Source organism: Alosa pseudoharengus, unplaced genomic scaffold (assembly GCF_046254945.1).
Source record: "Alosa pseudoharengus isolate Yale_2024_CS ecotype anadromous, Long Island Sound unplaced genomic scaffold, YU_APseudo_1.1 YU_APseudo_1.1_scf_11, whole genome shotgun sequence".
In the NCBI taxonomy this organism is placed as follows: Eukaryota; Metazoa; Chordata; class Actinopteri; order Clupeiformes; family Clupeidae; genus Alosa; species Alosa pseudoharengus.
The window spans coordinates 6369292-6389580 of NW_027468576.1; the positions used below are offsets into that span (position 1 = coordinate 6369292).

At 46.8% G+C, this 20289-nt stretch overlaps 1 protein-coding gene across 5 annotated transcripts in view; it reads right to left on the reverse strand.

Annotated features, from left to right (window-relative positions):
- The window catches only part of kank4 (KN motif and ankyrin repeat domains 4), a 49809-nt gene that overhangs the window by 16727 nt on the left and 12793 nt on the right, over positions 1-20289 (reverse strand). Inside the window, exon 2 of one of the 5 annotated variants that reach the window (XM_076277836.1) lies at positions 19583-19719. The exons of 2 other annotated variants lie outside the window; for them this stretch is intronic. The gene's annotated coding sequence lies outside the window, so the exon portion shown is untranslated. Of the gene's footprint in view, positions 1-5986; positions 6055-6217; positions 6240-19582; positions 19720-20289 lie in introns of those variants that run through there. 2 more of the 5 variants (XM_076277839.1, XM_076277837.1) reach the window with 2 other exon arrangements.

Below are 20289 nucleotides of genomic sequence, written 5' to 3' on the forward strand. Positions count from 1 at the left end.
TGTACACTGTAGATATTACAAACATTTCCCTAAAATACAAACCCTTATCACTCAACTGTAACACAGAGAAGGCAGCGCTAAGTGCAGCTAACGGTGGAACAACTCTATTACAGAACAGACTGGAGCTGATAACAAAAAGGTGAGACTTTGTAGGACTTTGTAGGATACTGAGCAAGATGTTCCATTTAGCCTCTGTAATTCAGCTGTCTTTATTTCAGAGAAAACGGCTCTCAGACATTTGTACATTTATTCATTTTTCATTTAGCAGACATTTCTAACACCAGCATGCTCAATATTCCAGCACATCAATCATACATAACAAACTCAGTCCCTACAAATGCAAAACTCATTGCTCATTATGTGAACCAGAACAAATAGCACAACCTTCCAAATCACATTTGCCTCAGATAGGAGACAAAAAACTATCTTACTAATAGTTACTAATCTTACTAATACGAGTGATTTTGTGTGAATATTAAGATATGTGTGTATGTGTGTGTGTGTGTGTGTGTGTGTGTGCGCACATGTGTGTGCAGTGTGTGTCTGTGAGAGCGTGTCTGAGAGACGGTAAGGCAAGACCAAGTCTGAGCATGAGCGACAGCTGAATCCCCCAAATCCAGGCATGGTGAATGCATAGCCTCTTAAATCGTCCTAGGGGGTGCATCAAGAAGGGAGGGAGAGAGAGCAAGAGAGAGAAAGAGAAAAAAGGAGAGAGAGAGAGAGAGAGAGAGAGAGAGGTTATCCTTGTAGTGAAACAGCTTAGCATGACGCAAATGCGCTCGCAGTCCTTGAGGCTTAATTAGCCCATTCTGCAATGTTGTTCTTAATTGCTGACTAGAGCAAGGCTGGAACCAATACACCCCATCACCCCATTCTCAATTACCCTCACGGAACCCAGCTTCCTGTTTAATTCTACTCTACCCACCAGGAGACAGAGGGCCAGAGAGACAGACAGAGAGAGGGATGGATAGTCAGGTAGGCAAAGAACAACACAGATGAAGAACAGAAAACTGACTGAGAGACAGAAAAAAAGAGAGAGATATGGTAAATGAATCCATCCAGAGGCCAACCAGGGGGCAGGAGGCATGCACATTAATGAGCAGCCCTCTCCATGACCCATGACCCCCCCCCCCCCCCATCCTCCTTCCCTCTCAATCTCATGGAGGGCAGCTGGCTTCAGCACAATTGGTCTCACCAAACAAGTGATTCGATTCCTGGAAATTCCTCCATATCCAGCTTGTTTTCCAGAGCCAGTATCTGCACCGCTGAGCCCCAGGAATCTTAACTGCAGATAGAGCCAAGTCGAGCACCATATCACCTCTCCAGATCGCTTCTGCATGACTAAACTGTGTCACCAAGGTAGGAGTCGCGCGCGCGATACAGAGTCCTACAGGAAGTGGCTGTTAATGATGAGGTATGTAGCAGATAAACCTGCTAATCGGAGCTCTGTGCAGAGACAGCAGTCTGATCTGCTGAATTCAGTCCTCCCTGTTTATATCAGCACACCCCAAATGTCACATTACTCATAACCACATCCTTCAGACAGCTAGGATGGAGAAAGAAATGCTGATACAGCAATATATTTTAATGAGAACACCATAAAGCAAAACAGAAATAAAACAGTTTTCCACAAAAAAAAAAGCCCTCTGCCTCATCAATTCCACTGGCATGGAGAGAATGATGACTACAGCCTCCCCAGCTGTGGATAATGAAGATATATGGTGGTTCAAGGTGACTGGGTTCAAACAGGTTTAGTCTCTTTACTCTCCCAATCCCTCACCTGTGTTACACAAGTAAACCAAGTTAGGGAATGTCAACCTGAAATTGATAACAGCAATTCTGTACGCCACTTTCCTGCGGTCCCTGGTACTATTTGAGGTACAGAGGGCACCACAGGGATCTGCAAACCTGCAAATAAACAATACACCACTATCTTCCTCTTCCTCTCAGCCGACATAAAGGACAAACCGGTGTTGAATTAGGCTTCCTCCTTATGCCACTGCAAGGTGGAGAAACATGCATGACAAACAGCCCCAGTGTCTTTGAGCAGAGCACAGTGTGAATAGGGGGACCGGCGCAGGGCACAATGGAAAGGCCATAATTGAAAGTCACTGTTTATTACGCCATTCTCTGGCACTGAAATCCAGTTACATTAATTTAATAATAAGAGCAGAGAGGAAGTGAGGAGGGTGGATGCAATTTCCCTGCCAGAGGCCAGGTGCACACACGCACACACACACACACTAAAATAAATAAACATCCCCACACAGATACAGACACACTCATACACTTTATGTTTGCAGGTCTCAGTAAATGACACCTGTGGCATGCGATTTTGCCAGTTTAACTAATCACAAGGCTCAGGCAGAGTGGCTGTGAACAGCAGCAGGGTCACGCAGACACATCACACCACACCACAACAACAACATCTGTGGCTTCTCCCACTGCTGCCAGCTGCACTGGCCAGAGACACGAGACACGCTTTCATCCTGCCACCCCCATATGCCCGCTATCACCGCTTACCTCCGAGTGACCCCAACCAAGGGGAACTTTTCATCATGTATGTATACAGTACTGTACGACCTCAAACAGACACACACACGTGTACACAGATGCAAAAAAAATTAAAAATGTGCACACACACACATACACACACACACACACACACACACACACACACACACACACACACACTTCTATATGAACACAACAACAAAAAACAATCTTAGGGTCTCCGGCAGCTGCTGAGAGGGATACACACATCAGTCAAGACTTGTTGTCTGCTACAATAATGCATAACATATCTCCCAGGCTCCCAGACCTCTCCCCAGAAGGTCATTATCCGCTCTGCTCCTTCTGACCAGCGCCCATAATCAGGTCATGTGTGGGCTGTCTGGAAGCACTACAAGTAAATGGTTCCACAGTTAGTCAGAGAGCATCTCGTCCACACCCTGACCCTCTGCTCCACAATGGCCATCTGCTGGAAGGGAGGACAGGAAGGAACATGGGACATCTGCCAGAGCATGAAGAACAGGAGGCAAGCAAGAGGCTCAACAGACCACCAATGAGTAGGCCTACAGCAAATCAGTTTCCCTATATATATATATATATATATATATATATATATAGAGTACAGAGGGGCACACAACCTCACCCTCACATACTCACATACTCAAACACACACGCACACACACACACACCAGGCTTATGCAAAATTCCAGAATTTAATTGAAACTGGCTCTTAAATTCCAATTCAATTCTTGAATTTCACTTGCATTTCAATTGAGGTAGCAAACAGGAAGCAGAATTGCAATTCGAATTGTGCGCAACCCTGACACACACACACACACTTAACTCTTTCGCCAACAAATATGTTCCAAAGAGTGAGCAACTCCAGTGTACTTCCAGCATTGTGTTGTCATGCATGGCTAAACCCGATGTTAGTGGGTTAACAAGAATGGTAAACAAATGGTGCTGTCATAAAGGTAATAATATGACGGTACATCCAAGCAGTAGGTAATACAGTTAGGAGAACTGCAGAAGAATTCACATTTTTCAAATGTGAAAATGTACATTTGAATAGCAAATAAGATGTACACAGAGAGAGTTCAATGTAAATGGAAACATTGCTTGGTCACACACACTGAAAGAAAAATGCCACTTCTCTATTTGCATCCTCTACCAATCCACCGAATCACCATCAAAGCAGCCAGGTGCATTTCACCAGTAAATGATGTTCTCATACACACACAAATAGACTCCTCTTCCTTTCCTCCAAACCGTGTGGCTATTTATGTGCCATCATCTCCTTGATTTCCTCATCCATCCGACTCTCCAGAGGAACAGCAGAGAAACATGACACATACCAAACACACACACACACGCGCACACACACGTACACACACACACACCCTTGTGTATATCTGTCTATGCATCTCACTCATCCATCTAGTCATATGCCTTCCTGAATCAGTCCATCTCTCCATCTCTGAGCCCCAGTGGAGAGTCATGGCATGTGCAATGTGCACTGGATCAGTGCTGAATGGCCCACAAGCTTTCATTAGAGATGTGGGACGACCAGATATAAATTATTCAGCTTAGCCCTATGGCTAATGCAGTTCCCGAGCAACAGCACAAAAAGCCACTGGATTTCACACAACACACACACACACACACACACACACACACACACACACACACACACACACACACACACACACACACACACACACACACACACACACACACACACAGCTCTCCTTCATTAGAGGCTTGTGAAGTACCAGGAGAATCTTGGTTAATTAGCGCAAGAGGCACACTGAAGCCAGTTCCGTATTGTCTCTCTCTATCCTTCTCTCTTTCCCTCGTTCTTTGAGTAAGAGGAGGAGAGAGGAGGAGAGAGGGGGGATGGGGGAGACGCTCAGATCTGTCAGGAGAGGTGACAGGGAGTCGCAGACGTGCTGCACGGAAAAGAGAGGATGGGTAATGTGGCTGTGAGAGCGTGGTGACAGAGACGCCCCTCCCTCCCTCCCTTCCTCTGTCTCCTCTCATCCCCCCTCCCCCCACCTCATCCCCCCTCAACCCCCCTCCCTCCACCTCATCCCCCCTCCCCCCACCTCATCCCCCCTCCCCCCGCTATCTGCGAGGATCAATTACAGCACTGTCTCCTCTCATGAGGACCACAACACGCTCCACCTGCTACTAACAAACACACACACACACACAATTTCCTACAAACACAAACACAAACACAACACTATACAACTCTAATAGTTTAAGCCAACCTACAAGGCACAAGCAATCCAACAGGAGAGAGTACTGTAGCATGCATGAAGAGGGTGGGGATCATCATTGATAAAGGCACACGCCCTGTGTTTCCTATCTCCCTCACACAGACCGCCTGCTTTCCAAGTACAATGCTTCGCCACGAGCACAAAGTCTGCATGGTAACAGTGCCGAGGGTACGAGAGTGTCCAAAGCCCACAGCGGCACACACGCACCGCCACTAACTCACACGAGCTCACAGCCACAAGATGACTGGCTCACGTCAATGCCAATATCAATACTAGGACATCAACCACAGAAGACCCCTCCCCACATGCAAGCACACTGAGACACACACACACACACACAGAGAAGATCCTTACAGATATGCTCAGCTGTGCTCCCAACACGAACACACACACACACACACACACACACACACACACACAGTAGCTATTTACACACTTAACACATATTCTACACTCTAAGACTGCCATTCACACATACACACATCCATATGGCAAGGAGAGTGTGCGGTGTTGCAGCCCAGTTGGCTGGAGTGTTTGCTCTCCACTGATAGCGTCTGACATCCTCTCCTGCACTGCAGCACCAATAGCAGCAACAACAGCAACACTGGCGGCAGCGGCAGCGAGCAGCACCGATAGCAACCCCCAAGGAGCCCCGACGGCAGCAGCATCAGAAGCAGAGCTGGCAGAGCTGGCAGAGCTGCTGCTGCTGCCTCACAGAGTAGCAGAGGGCGCTTGCAGCGTAGCGCCACCAGCTGTGCTAAGCTAGCAGGAGCTCCCAGCAGCGCTGGTAGCAGAGGAGGCTAAAAGCAGCAGTGGCAGCCCATCGATGGAGAAGGCAGCAGAAGCAGGATCAGCTGAAACAGCACGACAGCAGCCCTGTTAGCCTGCTTCTGCACCGCTCACAATAAGCTGCCGATCGCTCCTTTTCTGTCTCTCACACACACACACACACACACATACACACACACACACTGACTGTGTAATCTTCCACTCATGTTGTTACACAGAGCAGAAAGTCCAGGCACACACACACACACACACACACACACACACACACACACACACACACACACACACACACACACACACACACACACACACACACACACACACACACACACACACACACACACACACACACACACACAGCATCATCAGAGGCACAAACGATAACGTCATGGACACAGTCTCACCTGCACAGCTGTGTGCACTAAAGAGAGGCTCCTCTAAACTTCTCATACAGCGTGAAAAGAGGGAACACTGGAGACAGACAGAGAGAGAGAAAGAGAGAGAGAGGAGAGAGGGAGTGTGTGAAAAAAGAATGAGAGCGCGAATAGAAATACACAGAGAGAGCGCGGGTGGGTGTGTGCGCATGTGTGTGTGTGTGTGTGTGCGTGCGCGCAAAGGGGGGGTGTTCCTCTCACCAGCTGCGTACAGGAGCTGCACAACTCCCTTCCTCTCTTCTCCTCCTCGTCTGCTCCGCTATGCCAACTGAACCAGCTCCACTGCCTCGGCTGCCCACCCTCCCCTCCCCTCTCCTCCCCAGTCTAGCAGCAAGAAAATAGAGGAGGGGAGAAGGAGTGCGATCACTCAGGCTGCAGTGGAAAGAGAGATATCGAAGGAGAGAGAGAGAGAGAGAGAGAGAGAGAGAGAGGGAGGGAGAGAGAGAGAGAGAGACAGGACAGACAGCCCAATCCAGCTGCTGTGTGTATGGCTAGTGTGATTGATCAGCCTGTCGTGGCATGCTGGAGCAGTGTCCCATAAACACAACAGTGGAGGAGTGCAGAAATCAGAATCAGATTTCATATTCAGGCTCCAGCCCTCACACTTCCTCACACATGTCTCCGTGGCCAAGGAATGCCCACCCCCACCTCTCTTGATTTCACAGCTCAGAGAGGTGCTGGCCCCAGTGAAATGACCCGTGGAATAGCGGCTGCTCTCGCGCTCTCCCCGTCACATGGTCCGGCTCTCCCACTTCTCTATCTGTTCTTTTTCTTCCCCTCTGTGGTTCTTTCTGTCTGTCCATCCCCTTACACCACAGCGTGCATGTGACTATTCCTTCCCCTAGGATTTTTACCTCACATTCACCTACCTCCTCTTATTTATCTCTCTATCCCTCGCTTTCCTGGACCCTGTGGAAATGCAGCTGAACTGTGGCTGACCCCCCACCACTCAACAGTGTAATCATTACCCTTGGGTGAGAGTCAATTATTAACTGGCTTTAAACAGGCTCCCTTTAAACTGGCCATCTCTTATCTGCCCATGGCACAAAATTCCTAAGGGCTGCAGGGCTTTTTGCTCAGGGGTATTAAGTTACTCTCTGTCCCTTAGCTAAAACTTTCTTCAAAGACTAATGTGTGTTTGTCCGAATGTGGCAAGCCCTCATCTAAACTCATTAAGCAGAGTACTGAGACAGAGTGCAGCGCTGGAGCCGTCACCACGAAGTCCACAGACCACATTTCATTCATAGTATCAATTTCAAAATTGCCCACTATGCAGCACTCACTGTCGGGAGATTTGGGTCTCTGCCTTTGTGGATTACGATTGTGTTTTTGTTTTTCAGTTCAGGGGACCGAATGATTGAAGTGGACCGTTTAAAGCGTAGCCACATAATTTACAGTGAGGCGGGTGCTGGTGTCTAATCACAGAATGGTGGTGGCCTGGCCACGGCCATATTTCACCTGCCAGCGGTGGAGTCCCAGCCAGGGCCAGGGCTGTATTTCATGGTGCGGCGTGGTGTGGTGCAACAGGGCTGGGGAAGGTGTTGAGTACACAGCACACACAGCTGAGCCATCTCTCACACAGAAACACAGACACGCCGCCTCACTGATAAAGACCTTCTCTTGCTCAACTCTACACTCCACTGAGACACATGTAAACACAACAGCCTGAGTCAGGACCTTTACTATCTCCAAATACACACCCAGACAAAGACATACACACGTACGTACACACACACACATCTATGGCACACGTGTTCTCTGTCTGAAACTCTCCGTTACAGATTTGACAACTAAACACTGACTGACTGCACACACATACAATAATTCTCCATTTTCTCTTCCCCCATCCACCCACTCCTTTTTTTACACACACACACACACACACACACACACAACACACACACCACACACACACACACACACACACACACACAGAGCTCTGGATCTGTAAATAATTGGCTTTCAGGAGCCATTTTGCTGCAAGCCCCCCAATGTGTTGATGTATCTAAGGCATGTGAGCAGCATTTGGGTTAAGCATTGTCCTTCTCCTTTCTTTATGTGCTTTTAGACATTCTTTCGCTCCCCCATCTTTTTCCATTGTAGAGGAACGCCTTGCCCTTGCCCTTCTTCCCATGTCTACTGGAGTGCATTTTAGATTCAGACTCATTCATGCACTCACACATTCCCACATGAGAGCACACACACACACACACACACACACACACACACACACACACACACAACCAAGATACTCCAGCACCTCCCCCACACTTGTCCACTCCTACATGTGCAACAATGTGTGTTTGAGTGTATTTGTGTGCTGTGCATGGGTACACACAAAGATATACTTAATCATTACACAATTATGGCACAGAATCAGAGAATCACTATCTGCACAGGCTCTGCATGTGTAGTATGTGTGTGTGTGTGTGAATGTGTGTGTGTTTCTAGCTCCTTAAAGGAGGCGGTCCAGGAGGCAGCACACAGGTAATCCATCATGGCACTGTTCATGAAACAGGCAGCATAAATACAGAGAGGAGAGGACAGGAGAGGAGAGGAGAGGAGAGGAGAAGAGAAGAGAGGAGAGGAGAGGAGAGTAAAGGAAAAGAGAGGAGAGGAGAGGAGAGGAGAGGAGAGTAAAGGAAAAGAGAGGAGAGGAGAGGAGAGGAGAAGAGAGGAGAGGAGAGGAGAAGAGAAGAGAAGAGAAGAGAAGAGAAGAGAAGAGAAGAGAGGAGAGGAGAGGAGAGTAAAGGAAAAGAGAGGAGAGGAGAGGAGAGGAGAGTAAAGGAAAAGAGAGGAGAGGAGAGGAGAGGAGAAGAGAGGAGAGGAGAGGAGAGGAGAGGAGAGGCTGCGGGCGTCCGTGGCGAGAGGAGTCCAGACAAGCTCAGGAGGCTCCTCTCCACCCCTCACACACATGGACGTGCCGCGGAGGCCGTGTTGTCTCAGGCCCCCACTCAGGCCTCCGCCCGGCACATGCTGGACTCACATGGAGCAGATTTTCCCATGTATGGACAGAGGTGGCCAAGCTATCTTTAGAATGAACCCCGCTCCCCTCCCCCCAAGCCCCTCCACACAGACTGCCCTCGGGTTACAGTGTGTACCATAGAGTGAGAGATGCAATTGTGAATATCATGTCATATGCACGGCAAAACATATCCACTCAAACATATACACCAGGGCTAGCTCTTCATCAGTCTGATGCTAGAGTTAGGAGAGAACATGGAGCTGGTATGGCCAGAGTCGGTGCCTGGCGCTAAGGAGAACGTCCTGTTCAAGACATGCGCTGTAATAACAACTCATCTGGTAAATGCCGGGCCTCTGGGGCAGATGTTGGGGAGTGCAAATGTCTCAAATGTTTTAACTTGTGAATTGCAGCCCATAAATACAAAACACTGCTCAGCAGACGCACGCACGCACGCAAGCACGCACACACACACACACACACACACACACACACACACACACACTCGCCTGATATGTAGAGCTCTGTCGACCAGCACAATGCACTCCCTCTACTGCGAACACCCATGCGCTCACAACCAAACGCTTCAACACCATATATAGGAATCGCCGCACATGCTTTATCAGATTCTCAGCATGGGGAAGGCCTATTTTCTCATACGTGTCTCTCTTTATCTTCTCATTCCCTACGCTTCTCTCCGCCGGCTCTCCTGTTCTGTCTGATATTGCTTGCAGATGTTGGAAGAGTGTGTGTGCGCTGTGCGTGTGTGTGTGTGTGCAGTGAGAGCGTGTAGTCTGGAGGAGCTGAAATAACAGAGCTGGAGGCTGTGGCTGGAAGGGGTGCAAAGGTGCGATCACACATCCCACATCCCCATCTCCAACTCTGCCCATCACCTCCGCAGTCAGGAAGTGGACTACGAAAACAATACTGCCATTTTCAGGAGAATCAATCAATGAAATTGAAAACATGCTTGGTGTCAAAAACCAAATTAAAATGGAATGACTGTCCCATGTTCTTCATGAGTAATGGCTGCTGTTGATGCTGGATGTGTGTGTGTCACACACGCTTGGTTGTAAATGATAAGGCCAGGACTGGCCTCGCCCTACATGCTGTCAGCATCACAGCTGCCAGGGTTCACAGGGAGAGAGGTGTGACAGGGCTGTCAGAGTGGTCTGAAGACGTCCTACTGGTCAACTGCCAAGACCCAGCCCCTCCCTGCCACTGTACTCTAATTCATTACATTAATAACTAACTAATGTGCCAACAACTCAATTCCCCACAGGCGCTCCTAACCCACTTGCAGAGCTGCAGCTCAATGGCGCTCTGGGCTGCGGATTGTATGAAGGCACAATGCTGCAGTTGTGTATTATGATGAATTACAAGTGTGGCAGACAATGTATCTTATTACAATTGAACGGAGCTGAACACAATGAAATCAAATCTAACTGAGCTCCATTTAGAAGTGAAATAAAAGAGCTCAGACAACTGTGCTCATTACTGCGGCAGCTCCATGATGTGGTGGTATGAAGAGGCACAGGACTGGGAGCCTTAAAACCTTGATTAACTTCACTGGATGTAAGCTAGTGTTCAAAGTCTCTTCTGTGCTGTACAGATGCATTATCTTTGAATGGAAACATTCATTGACTGAAAACTGCAGCTTTGGCCAGCAAATTTTTTTTATATTTTCAAGTAAGTCAGTGATTTAGAAAGATTGGAGTGAGATGGATGTTTGAATTTCATTCATACCAGGGATACATACTGGCCATACATTTCTATCATTTGTATGTTTCATACTGTATAGAGCCCTTTGCATTGGTTATTAAACCTTAGAGTATTTAAAATTATGCAATTGTGGATGGGTAAAGGAGGGAGGGGTCTTGGAGAGAGAGAGAGTGAGAGAGAGAGTGAGTGAGAGAGAGAGAGAAAGTGAGAGAGAGAGGCCCGAGGTTCAATAAGAAATGCTGGGTTTGGGGTGTGATAATGAGTGGCCTGAACAGACTTCCTGAGGAAGAGAGGAGGGTGAGAGACTGATAAGGCCTACAGGGGGAAAGAGTGTGTTTACATTCAAACGCATGCCTCCCCAGCAGCGCAGCCAGTGGAAAAATGTGAACCTTAGCTTTAAGTGCCCACAGAGAGAGAGAGAGAGAGAGAGAACGAGAGAACAAGAGAATGAAAACAGGGCAGAACAGATGAGAGCACATTAAGACAGCTGATAAGTTCACACAATTACTAACATTTTCAACCAATTTTAAAACATTATCCCTTCCTGCTTGGTGTTGATCACGGTTTTGACCAGTTTGCCCTTCAAAACTTGTTTGAATTTGTGTTTGGGAGAGACAAAAGAGAGCAACAAACCCCAAAACATCTGTGGAGAACAGACCACATGCAAACAATGGGTAACATGAGCAATACCAGCCCAGGCGGGAATATTCTGGAACTGGGGGTCCTTGGGGGCTTTGTGGTTTACATTAAATCCAAACCCATCTTGTGGAAAGTAATTGTAGTGGGATTGACAGGGGCCTGGGGGAGACAGAAAGGAAAGCAACAAAAGCAGTTCGGACAAAAATGTTCAGGGAAGTGGGACAAGATTTCATTTCAGCCCCCACATCCTCATTTGGTTGGGCTTCATACTGTACTTGCACTTCCAGTTCCCCCTAAAATGCGGATAGCCGACACTAACAATATTCCCTGATATGCTGTTTTTGGACTATGGTAAACGATGTCCATACTATCTCTATCTACTATCACACCAATCCGCTCATTAAAAAACATGTTTAGGCTTCTTCATCAACTAGATTAGCCTCTGTGGAGAGGTTGGGGTAATATGACATGGGGGCTCGACATGCATTACATAACTGCTTCATGTGTGCATTGTTCTGACTCAGGATGGACAGCCATTTCCTGAATAGGATCGAGCCAGATTCAACTCACATTCATGACCCGTGAAGGGCATTAGCTATTAGAGCTGTCTCTTGCAGGCACACACACACACACACATACACGCACACGCACACACACACACACACACACACACACACACACACACGCACGCACACGCACACGCACGCGCACACACACACGCACACGCACACGCACGCACACACACACACCACAAAAGGCTGGCCCATCTCTAGCTGTACCTTGGCCTTTTCACTGTGTTGTAAGGGAAAATTGCGGTGGAGAATTCCATCTGCCAACAGCATTCTCAATATCTGACCACAGCTCTTCTCATTGTCTCAAGTGGGCTGCATCTACCTGACTGAGATGAATAGGTCTATCCAATGAAAATGAACTGAGGCAAGGCTTCAGCTCTCAAGGACAGTCAAAACAATGTCATATTGGGAGATGACCTATCTATTATCTTTCCTTGATTTTATACAGCCGAAGATGACAAGGTAGACATCAATTAGTTCACGGTCATCCCTTTCTTTTCCACGGCCGCCTTCCTGTCTGTTTTCCCTCATGAACCAAAGCAGCCTAGAGGGGAGATGCCCCCCCCCCCCACCCGCTCTCTGCTCCCCTCTCTGATTGGGTTTTTGATAGAGCAAGCTTATTATTGGCTACAGCACAAAAGGCCCCATCCTGATGCAGGGCGGCTGCTTGTGGCTCTCTTCACATCCCCAGACCACAGGCTGTTTTCTCTGCAGCTGCTGGAGCTGCAGGAGCCGATCAAATTGCCTCTGCTATCGATAATCACTGGGCCCTCCTCCAAGCTGACCAGGACTAACCAGGAGATGGATGGCAGAGGTTCAGAGCTGAAACTTTTCCTTCTCCTTTTAGCAAGCACTCAAATACTACCATTTTGGAAATCTAGTATAAGTATAGTATGTATATATACTATACTATCTGCAGGTAAGAGTGGTGTAGGAATCTTAAAGACACAGTATTTGAATGGTTCCATTTTGACTTCAAACACTATATTACGTATGTGCCTGTTTTTTTTAATTACTCTTAGCAATCATATTGATTAAAGAGTGGTGCCATTTGGCTGAACTCCACTGTTAGGATTAGCCTTGCATAACAGGTCTGTATGGCTGGTAATGGAATAGCCTTGTTTTAGGACCTTCCATTACGGAAAAAGTGTGTTTATCTGCCTGAAGGGATTTTTTTTGTTTGTGTTGTCGTTTTTTCCATGAACCTTTGTGATTAAAAACAACAAAACCCCAAATAAAAACACAGCATTTAAAATCAACATATTTTAGTTTCACCTCTAGGATCAAACTTAATCATGCCTTATAATGTTGCAGCTGTGTATGTAAACAGTCTGTCTTTCCCTGTTTATTTGACAAGGATACCCAAAAGCACAGGCAGAAGGAACACACATAGAACAGTCGTTATGATATACTCAGCTTGGGCCTGTTAGGGAACCCTTCTGGATAGAGATGAGATTTGCTCTTTAAGATTCCATTTGAATATAATTTCAACTTCCTTTTTTTATGCCATGGTAGAATCTATGGGCATTTTTCTCACTTTTCCAAAATGCTCCACTTTAACTACAGAGCAGGTGAAAAAATGAAAATGTGGTGGAGCAAGAAAAATGCAGTTGATATTTTTGCAAGATGTCAAATGCATTAAATGTAATTATTCAGCTATTTGTACATGTTAGAGTTAATGAAATTCCCCTTTAGTGTGATCAGGCTGAAATTCTCTATTTCTTCTCAATGACCTGAAATCCTCTTCCTGCCATTAGAACTCTAAATCAGATTCAGCATCTAGTGGGGCATGGCCGAGTTTAACTTCCAAATTCCAGCTCATGAACTGAATAAAAAGCTAAACTTTGAACAACCTTGGTGTCTGCCCAATACTTCTCACGCTCGACAAACACGTCATGTCTCAAGCAGGCTGGCCAGAGTCCCTCGCATGGTCACACACACTCAAGCCTGCAGACCAGCGGATAGGTGGATAGGATAACAGGATCTGTCAATCACTAGGGAGTGTGAGGCGCTGCGTAACGTCTGGTTGACTCGACTCCATCGATTTCCAGTCAGGTTGGCCATGGATGGGGCGGAGAGTGTTAGTGCTAAATGTGGCCAAAGGCCCGGGGAGGCGGAGGCCAGGCGGAGCGGCAGGATATTAGACAGAGGAGTGAGGAATGGGCTGGCGGCTGCCACGGAGATATAGATGGCTGCATTTGTTTATGTGTGTCGCCGCGGCATCCGGGGGGGACAAAGAGGAGCGCGTGTTGCTGGGGAAACAGAGACAGATGAGGCTGCGAGAATGGTCCAGAGGAAGAAATGCATGCTGCGACAGCGAGGAGTTCTCAGCAACCTCAACACTGGCACAAGAAAACACATACACAGACACACACACACACACACACACACACACACACACGTACAGGTAAGTATAAGTATAAGTATATATACTCTTTTGATCCCGTGAGGGAAATTTGGTCTCTGCATTTATCCCAATCCGTGAATTAGTGAAACACACTCAGCACACAGTGTACACACAGTGAGGTGAAGCACACACTAATCCCGGCGCAGTGAGCTGCCTGCATCAACAGCGGCGCTCGGGGAGCAGTGAGGGGTTAGGTGCCTTGCTCAAGGGCACTTCAGCCGTGCCTACTGGTCGGGGTTCGAACCGGCAACCCTCCGGTTACAGGTCCGAAGTGCCCCATGGTAGTTAGTAGGGCTGTCACTTTACGTTCGAAAATCGATTGCACAATCGATTGGACCAACCAACACAAGTTTCGAAAACTAAAATAGGGAATCGATTTTAACCAAATATGTACACTATTAATTTTAAACGAATTAAACAAATGAAAAAGATAGATGTAACAAAACTCAGGAACAAGCAGAAAAATAACAAAGAATTCCGAAGTGCAGTAAGCATTGCGAAAGCTAAAAAGAAAATTCCCACCAATTTTACGCACCGGAAACCGCTTTTTCAATCGGCTGCTGTGCTGCTGGTGTTTTTTGCCAAAAAATTGAGGACAACGCGATCAACCTGTGCGACATGAGAGATACGAGTGATAGGCCCTAATAACTTGAGGAGTTCGATATGGAAGCACTTCGGGGTTTGGGTATATCAAACTATGAAGAAGGACAAAGCGGTATGCAAACTGTGCAGTCGTGAGTTCTACGTAGGCGAAATTTGTTTGACATTTCTAATTGTAAACGCAGCCACGTTGAAGCCTGCAGTAATGTTTTTCACTGATGTTATGGCAGTCCACTCTGCTTATTGTTTTTCGATAATGTTGCACTCCTGTTTGTCATTGTGCACGAAACTTCACACCATTGTGCGTCTTCAAGCGCCCCCTTTACGTTCGTCCTAATGCCTGTTAGTTGTTCGTGGATTGTCCTATATTTGGTGTTGAAAATTGAAACGTCTTCAGACATGAAAAATCGATTTTACAATCGATTCAATGAACAATTATGTCTCAAGAATCGAACAGGATTTTTTCACAAAAGTGACAGCCCTAGTAGTTAGTGTCAAAACACCGCCTCCCTTCCTCTGGCCTGTTGCCTCTCTTCTGCTATTAGTCTCTGGCTCTAGAGGTGCGCTGTCCCTCCCATTTCCCTCTCTGATCAGTAACACTAACCAGAGGCCTGCATGGCGCACTGGATCAATACAAGATCCTCTGTCTGCTGCACTCAGTACAGTTGTTGAACTTAATATACAACAATGGCCACACACACACACACCACATATTTAATACATAAAACAAAGCAATATAGTGTTTGAAAATGAACTATGACAGCAGAGAAAAGTTACTTTACTCTAGAATGGATATCAAATGTTATGCAAATTGAAGTACAAGCCCGAGGGGACTTGGTCCTCCATCATAGATATGACTAATGTAAACTAGTCTTTGAATGTAATTAAGGATGGCTGAGATTCAAATCTTGCTGCAGTTCTTATGCAAACAGTAACTGAAAAGTCTCTGCAACTCGAAACGGGCGTCTGTGAAACTCAAAAAGGAACACTCCTCAGTCTGATAGGGGAGGAAAAAATATAGCAGGAACATTATGTAAGAGAATTCCTCTAGCTTTTCTTGCCAAAGCCAATACTTTACTCACAGTTCCAACTGAGGAGAAAGACAAAGGCTGGGATTTATGCACTGTTGTACTCCTTAGATTCCATAGTTTCCCAGGCTAGTGTCTCTCCTTGCAATGCTCCACTGCAATGTATAGGTGTCACAAACCGATAAGGATCTCTAATTAAGGCTGATCATATATTATAGATATATTATTGAACATATTACTGCATGTTTATTATACAATAGCCTACAGCCTAGTGCAAAAAATGCTAATAAAAATGTACATATCTGTATGAACCAGGAGGCAGGTACACTACAAGTAAATACTGAAAAGACCCATACACTCCTAAAACAAGTGTGCTGTCCCTATCTGGACACAGAGATGTGTTAACAAGTTGTGTTGTTTTCAACACATTCGTCTACTTCAGTGTACATTCATCTACTTCAGTGACCATCAATACCTTCAAAGAGGCTAGAGACTAGCCATTGAAACTTTGAAACACACACACACACACACACACACACACACACACACACACTTCCTTAGTAGTCTCAATATGCTGTGACCCATGGGCAGGTCTCTTCAGTGAGCGATACTCAGAAGAGCAGCAGAGGGAGGAACATGTCCCATTGGACATTACTTTTAGGCCCACAGACCCACACAAGCCCACAAACTCCCACCCACATAAACAAACACAAACACACACACACACACACACACACACACACACACACACACACACACACACACACACACACACACACACACACACACACACACACACACACACACACACACAAACACACACACAAATGCATGCTCTGCTGCTAACAGGCAAGAATGCGGGAATGGAGATGTGCAGACAGACAAGCAAAGCCCAGAGCGACCAGCATGCAGGGGTGATGCTGACAGCCAGCATCAGCCACAAAGCTGCACTACCCCCCCCCCCCCACACACACACACACACACACACGTACACACGCGCACACCCACACGCACACGGACACACACATGCACCCACACACACAGCATCAAAAGTTTACAAAACACACACATATTGATTCATATGAAACAAGTGAATGTGTAAACACAAGGCCCTCACACACAGGGAAGCATGGATGTGTTCTTCCATAAATACTAAGCACTAAGAGGCGCTGATGAGTGAGCGCGTCAGACTCAACACATCACATATTGTGCCGCTGACAATGAGATGAGGACTATACAATAGGTAGTCTCCCATATACCATCAACCACCAACACAAGCTGCTCTTATTAAAAACACCCAAGGTAATACATAATAAATAAATAATAATAATAAAATAAATAAATAAATAAATAAATAAATCGTGTTCAGTCCTGCTGGGTTCATTCTGACCGAACTATCCTCTCTAAGCAAAACATAATCCTGTCCATACTCTCTCTCTCTCTCTCTCTCTCTCTCTCTCTCTCTCTGAGGACCCTTGTAGTGCTTTGATGTTCCTCATGCCAGATCTCCTCTTTTAATTATCCGTCCTCCTCCTCCTGCGTCAGCGAAACGGAGCTCAACATCCCACTCATGCAGCTGTGTGTTCGGCTCGGAACACATCAGGCCCCAGAATAAGGAGATTCTTCCCCTCCTGAGCAAACTGATTATTGCACGGCTCACGCTGGGGAGGGGAATCCGTCACGTCCATCACCAAGACTGAGGCGACACCACACAGCGCTCACCGTCACACGAGAACCACCAGTGACTCGTGAAACAATCTCACGGATACAAACCGTCAGGACACACACTCTCTCACACACACACACACTCACACACACACACACACACACACACACACACTCACACACACACACATGGGCACATGCCCAGGAGAGGCTGCCGTGTACACTACTTGCTTGAATCTAAAAAGGCAATTAGGACTTTAATGTCTCGTCTGCAAAACCAGGAGATGAAAAAAATAATTTGTCTACGCCCTGTGCAAGAGAGCAGGAGTGTGCTTAATGAATTCCTATGCAAATCCGGCCTCTCTGAGAGATTGCACTGAAATGGCTCCCATGCACATGCTCAGTATGAGGCTGCAGAGACATTAGAGCAGAGCGTGTATTAGCAGACTGTAAATACCTCACACATAACCACCACAGATCTGACCAGGGGAGCACTTCCACTTTTCATTATTTGCCTCTGGACACTCCTCTTCCTCTGCAGCACAGGGTGTGTGTGTGTGTGTGTGTGTGTGTGTGTGTGTGTGTGTGTGTGTGTGTGTGTGTGTGTGTGTGTGTGTGCGTGTGTGTGGGGGAGCTCTGGTCCAAAAGCGCGGGCAGTGATAGGAGATATGCGACCCCATGGGGTGTTCTCCATTTTTCATTTGGCAGATAAGATCGCAAGGTCACATTAGAAATGGCGCGGGCTGGGCAGGGCTTTGCTGCTGCCTCTTCATCAGGGGTCGAGGAATGCGGTGGAGGTGCATTAATGTGGCCGCACACAGCGTCCTGGCAAGTACAACAAGAGACAGTAACACACACTTCCGATGTAATGATCCATGGGACTAAAAATGACCTTTGGGTCAAAAAGACTGATTTCTATGAATGAGAGGGAGAGGGGGGTGGGGAGGGGCCAGAGAGATGGGGAGGGAAAGAGAGATGAGAGAGAGAGAGAGAGAGAGAGAGAGAGAGAGAGAGGGGAGGCAAGAGAGAGCAAGACAATATAGAGAGACAAGCAGGGAGAAATGCTACTAATAATATCTGTGTTTTCTCAGCTAAATATACAAAGTCTATTTCCAGATAGTGAGAGATGGCTCTGCTTTCAGACACAGTAGAGATGCACCCCCCCCCAGACACACACTCACCCCCTCCACTCTGACCTACTCCTTCTAGCCCTTGGCTTCCTGTGTTATTCTGTCAGACGGACAATATAGTGCTCTCCCTTTTCTTTGATCTCCCCCTCTCTCCGTCTCGCTCGCTCACTCTCCCCCGTATTTCTTTTTCCAAACTCTGTGCCCACACCAGCCGAGATGTGCCCTCTCCCTCTGATCTCCCACACTGGGGCTGGGGCTGGGGCTGGGGCTGGAGCCCAGTGTGCATCTGGAGGGTGTTGGATCAGGGCCATCCTCCCTCACCTGCTAGTGTCTCACACAGGCGCGCGCTGCGAGGAGTAAACCTGCTGTCTTTGCAAATAAACCGCCCAGTATCTCCACAAGAATTTGGGAAATGCGAGTTTTGGGATGGTACTGCAAGGAAAGCAGCCAGAGCAACTAAGGTCGTATTATCCGCCAGGCGTGTTTGATGTAGGGTAATTGATGGCTGGCTCCAAGGGTTGACTCCTTCCACCAAATGAATGGAGGGCGTCCCTGGAGTGATATAATTCTTCTCATTGCCTGTGTTTACGCTGGTCCCAGAAGGACGATCCTTCATTACGATGCATTTCTGCAATACACCCAAATATGCACCAATTATTGCACATCATACTGCCCTATGACTGACAGGGCAATTTAAAGGAACAGTCCTTTTTCATGAGAATGTGGGAGTTAACTTGTTATTTGATCTAACATATCCACCCTAACGGACCACAGCGTTATCGAGAGAGAGGGAGAGAGGGAGAGAGAGAGAGACTAGAAAAAAGGAGGGCTGCCTGCTTACGGGAAGCTTCTGCTTCTCTCTCCACATCTGCCTTTTCTTCTCCTCTCTGCCCTGTCCTTGCTGATACGGTTTGTCAGTGGGGCGAACGGGAGAAGGGACACTCAAAGTCACCATGAGAAGCAGTGGGCAGTTACATCCTGGGAAGATAGCACATAAAGAGGGGGAGGAGAGTTTATGCCTAGGCTTCTCTCATCTTACAAGACACTCGAATTACTTACGACGGCGGTTACTATGGGAAAGACACGTATATCAAACCCAAGTCAAGTACAACCATTTATAAGTCAATCTAGGAACATTGAAATTTAGATATAGATGTCTGTCTGTATTAACTCTTTGGCACAAGGCCAACATGTCACAACGCCTAAACAGTCACCTTTACCTCAATGCAGTCAGTGCTCTCCCTTCCGACATAAAAAGAAGAGAGGCACTTACCGCCATTCCAGACTGGAGGGGGGGGGGGTGTCTCACCCTTGCAAAACTATTATACTATTATATAACAGAAAAAGAACCAAAATATAAAGTATATTATAAAAAAGGATTACAGAAAAATAATTAAAATTGAAGCATAAAATGCAGTAAGGTCCCTACTCTAGCTCTACCCTAATGACAGCAAAAAGTTGTCAGACAAAAACCAAGGTGAAAAACGGTCTCCTACACCTTACTTTTTATAGTCATTAACCTATTCCTAAATATGGTAAGTAGCTATT